Genomic DNA, 5,000 nt, shown 5'->3' with positions numbered 1-5,000 from the left:
CCCCCCCCCCCCCCCTCCACCGTTTCAGTATGGTGTTGTGTACTTTGGAAAGACACGTTCCTCCTGTTTTCTTCAACCCCCCCCCCCCCCCCCCCCCCCCGCCCCCCCTCCACCGTTTCAGTATGGTGTTGTGTACTTTGGAAAGACATTTTCCTCCTGTTTTCTTCAATCCCCCCCCCCCCCCCTCCACCGTTTCAGTATGGTGTTGTGTACTTTGGAAAGACATTTTCCTCCTGTTTTCTTCAACCCCCCCCCCCCCCTCCACCGTTTCAGTATGGTGTTGTGTACTTTGGAAAGACATTTTCCTCCTGTTTTCTTCACCCCCCCCCCAACCCCCCCACCCCCACACCCCCTGCTCCCTCCACCTCCCCAGGTGTGAATGGGGAAACCTGACTTTGGTTGGGGAAGGCTGTTGACAGGATTAAGCCCCGGTTCCCTAAGCCGAGCCCTTGACACAGTGGACAGGAACCCACTGCCCCGATGGCCGTAGATGGCTGAAGGACCCTTGACCTTTAAGGAGTTACTCGAAGAAATGGGATGTATATTTACATAAGCCACGACGTACGTAGAGAAATTGCCAGAAACTCCAAAGAATAATACTATAACACAGAGAACTGTGAGACAGAAAAAAGAAGAAGAAAGAAGAAGAAGAAAGACTGTTTTCGCCCTGTTGGTACCATGTGAAATAAACATGCTTCAGAATGACCAACAGTGTGACACAGTGTGACACTGGTGCAGATTACGGGGAGGGGGAAACGTGTGTGGAAGAGAGCGGAAACATATACGAGGCACATTAAGTTAGGGACCCCATTTACCACCAAAAAAGAAGAAAAAAAGAAAAAAAATATATGCATTAATAGAGTTGTTTTATGTCATTATGTGTGGGTATCGCAATAACTGGACCATCTGATAACGGCTGAGCACAAACGTTTTCGTTCGCATCTAAAACAAAACAGATTTTGTGTGATAATAAAATTTGTGGATCATTTTTTTTTTTTTTCAAAAGTTAATTAGCCGAGAGGGATTTCTGTTCTGCACGTAGAGTGCACTGTCTGTCAGTGCTGCAGTCTGTGGGGCTGGTTGGCCTTTGGAGACCATCCCAACGCCGTCTTTGCTAAAGCCGAGAGAGTGGGGATGTAACTTGGGCAAGACACTGTCTACAACAATCAAATTCCAGCCCAGATCGTCGGGAAAGCAGTTTCCTTCTCCGCTTGTCTGATGGTCACGATTTGCTATCACATATAGCATACAAGACGGAGCATTTCCAACAACACTTCAGCTTTTTTTTCCTTTTTTGACTCACTTGTGTAAACAAAGTGAGTCTATGTTTTAACCCGGTGTTCGGTTGTCTCTGTGTGTATGTGCGTGTGCGTGTGTCTGTGTGTCCATGGTAAACTTTAACATTGACATTTTCTCTGCAAATACTTTGTCAGTTGACACCAAATTTGGCATAAAAATAGGAAAAATTCAGTTCTTTCCAGTCATCTTGTTTAAAACAATATTGCACCTCTGGGATGGGCACAAAAAATAAAAAAGAAGCCTAATTAATGCAAACTGCATTTACTGTTATATTTATATTTTTTTGTATTCTCTAAACTTGGCACTTTGACCTCTTATTCTGACACAACAACAAGAGGAGTCATTATTATCATTTTTTGTTCAAACAGGAACTTCATTTGCTAAGCATGGAATTTTTATTTATTTTTGCAAACGTTTTGGTGCAGATAGTAAAAAAAAAAAAAGGAAATTACTCTGTAATTAATGCTAGGGGACTTAATTTATCACAAGTGAGTCTTGAAGGCCTTGCCTCTCTTGTTTATTCTTATTTTATTTATTTATTTATTTATTTATTTATTTATTTTTATTTTGTTTTGAGACATACATAGTGTTCGTGTTGTCAGCAAAGCAACGTGCGTGCCACAAGGAGGACACGTGGAAAAGCATCAACAGAGGAAAGACCTCAGCATGGATCCAGGGAAAAAGCGGTTCGCTGAGAGCATACTGTCAGCTCCTCTGTCAGGGCTGTTCCGCCACGCACGTGAAGCACGAAAGTCCCTTTGAGCTTGTCTGACTTTTTTCTGGATCAGCAAACTCTGTTTGCACTTAAAATAATTGCATTTATTCTGGTTGCAAGCATAGTCCTTCGTGTTCAACCTAGTGACAAATATGTGCACTAAAAATAAAATACCAAAATACCAACATTGTAATATTCACATACTGACATTTTAAGGGTGAACTTTACTCAAAATATTTTGTAAGAACACACTCCTTATATATATATATATGTGTGTGTGTGTGTGTGTGTGTGTGTGTGTGTGTGTGTGTGTGTGTGTGTGTGTGTGTGTGACAGATATTTGAATTGACTGGCCAAAAAAGCCGAGTCTCATATTATCTGACCACATCGTGTGATGATTTAGAGGCGTACGTTTCATAAATTTATTTCATTGATTTACTTAACCACACCCACACTCAGTCTTTTCGGTAAAGATTAATGTGTGTGTGTGGGGGGGGGGGGGACGTGCGGGGTGTCTTTTTATTCCATACAAGGTGTGGGTTATGGTAGAAAGGATGTTGAACATAACGTTATTTACACTGCAAATGTTTAAAAATGAACATAAAAGAAAGAAAGGGGAAAAAAAAAAGAATTGAATAAAGAAAGACAGAAGAAAGAGAAAAAGGAGAAGAAGAAGAAGCACAACAACAACAACAACAACAAACAAAATAACAAGCACGTGACAGTACAACGTGTTGTGTTCAGACACCACGGACAAAACGCATTGCCGAGGTGAAGCATCATCCTTTTTCCTGTCTGCATGGCAAGCAAGTTGAATAAATCGTCCGGATATATATATATATATATATATCATCTATGTTGATATATATATATATATATATATATATATATATATATATATATATAGTGTGTGTGTGTGTGTGTGTGTGTGTGTGTGTGTGTGTCCATTTGCTTATTTGTTTATTTATTTATTATCATTGTTGTCCTTTTATTCTATTTATTTATTTATCTGTTTTTCCTTTCTCGCATTTTATTTTACTATGTCTTCTTATCTCTCTCTCTCTTTTTTTAAATAGTGTTATCCGTTTATTTGCTATTTTTTTTATGTATTTATCTATTTATTCGTTGATTTATTTACTTGTTTATTTGCTTATCTATTCATCCATTACTTCAATGATGTATCCATCATGCAACTTTATTTTTCTCTAAAGGCCTGACTAAGCGCGTTGGGTTACGCTGCTGGTCAGGCATCTTCTTAGCAGATGTGGTGTAGCGTATATGGATTTGTCCGACGGCAGTGACGCCTCCTTGAGAATCTGAACTGAACTGAACTGAACTGTCCATCTCTGTTGATATTTTGTCTCCGTCTTAAATATAGACACAGCTTAAACTGGAGATTCATGAATAAGCCATTTTAAGTCCAACCTCTCTCCACCAAGAAGGTATTGGATATTTATTTTTCCATACAAAAGTAGCTTTCTTTGCTTTTTTTTTTAACGTTTATCCCTTAAACAAGTCACATTGCAAAAGACACCCTATTTACTCCATACGCTAAACAATTGAGGACTCTCTTACATGTGGTAACTCGTTCAAGCGGTGAAACAGAAACAGAGAGAGACAGAAACAGACAGACAGACAGAGAGAGAGACAGACAGACAGACACAGAGAGAGAGACAGGCAGACAGACGAAAGACAGACAGACAGACAGAGAGAGAGAGAGACAGGCAGACAGACACAGAGAGAGATACAGGCAGACAGACGAGAGACAGACAGACAGACACACAGAGAGAGACAGACAGACACACAGAGAGACACAGAGAGAGAGACAGAGAGACAGGCAGACAGACAGACACAGAGAAACAGACAGACAGAGAGAGAGAGGGAGAGAGAGAGACGCAAAGGCTGACAGAAACACACACATATTAACAGACAAACAGACAGACAGACAAGCGAAGAGAGGGAAAGGCGGACAGAAAGTGAGAGACAGAGACAAACAGATATATACACAGACATAGAGGCAGTGGGACACAGTATCAGTAGCTCAAGGAGGCGTCACTGCGTTCGGACAAATCCATATTCGCTACACCACATCTGCCAAGCAGATGCCTGACCAGCAGCGTAACCCAACGCGCTTAGTAAGGCCTTGAGAAAAAAATAAAGGTGAATAAATAATAGATAAATACATTTAAAAAAAAAGAAAAAAAAAGAACTACTACTACTAATAATAATAATATGTATAAGGCGCAAAAACTTGATGAAGTCAACTATAAGCGTACATAAATAAATAAATACATAAATAAATAAACGTGGGACACAGAACAGAGACAGAGATTAATGTTGAAATGGGCCTATAAATTAAGACAGACTCTGACTTCGCTCAAGCCCCAACACGCCACATACAACATGCCAGTCATTCCGTACAGGTGAACAAAGTACTACACAAGTTGTTTTCCTCAGGTAATTAGTGCTCTGCCCAAACTTGATAGTGCGTGTGTGTGCGATGCTTTGTGTGAGTGTTGTTGTTGTTGTTGTTGTTGTTGTTCATTGCTTTCACGTCTTTTCACTAAAAGTGATAATAGAGGACAGAAAAAAGACAAGAAAAAAGAGGGGTATGTGGGGGGGAGGGGTGGGGATGTGGGGTGTGGAGGTGGGTATGAGAGCGAACAGGAAGTTGGAAAATGCGGTGTGTGTGTGTGTGTGTGTGTGTGTGTGTGTGTGTGTGTGTGTGTGTGTGTGTGTGTGTGTGTGTGTGTGTGTGTGTGTGTGTGTTGTTGTTGTTGTTGTTGTTGTTGATGTTGCTGCTGCTGCTGTTGATGTTGGTGTTGTTGTTAATTGGTTTTACGTCTTTTCACTAAAAGTGACATTAGATTAGACGAATAAATGAAAAAGAAAAGAAAAAAGAAGAAACGAGGGGTGAGAGAGCGGGAAGGAAATGTAAGAGGGTTGGGGGGATATAAGGAAATCGTATATGTGAAAAGTGGCTTGT

The 5,000-nt window shown here is 40.5% G+C and overlaps 1 protein-coding gene across 1 annotated transcript in view; it reads right to left on the bottom strand.

The window, feature by feature from the left end:
• LOC143277690 (fibrocystin-L-like) overlaps positions 1-5,000 on the bottom strand; it is a 132,119-nt gene that overhangs the window by 125,884 nt on the left and 1,235 nt on the right. The gene's annotated exons all lie outside the window — the stretch shown is intronic.

This window comes from Babylonia areolata, chromosome 34 (assembly GCF_041734735.1).
Source record: "Babylonia areolata isolate BAREFJ2019XMU chromosome 34, ASM4173473v1, whole genome shotgun sequence".
Lineage (NCBI taxonomy): Eukaryota > Metazoa > Mollusca > Gastropoda > Neogastropoda > Buccinidae > Babylonia > Babylonia areolata.
This window is presented reverse-complemented; position numbering and strand designations above follow the sequence as displayed.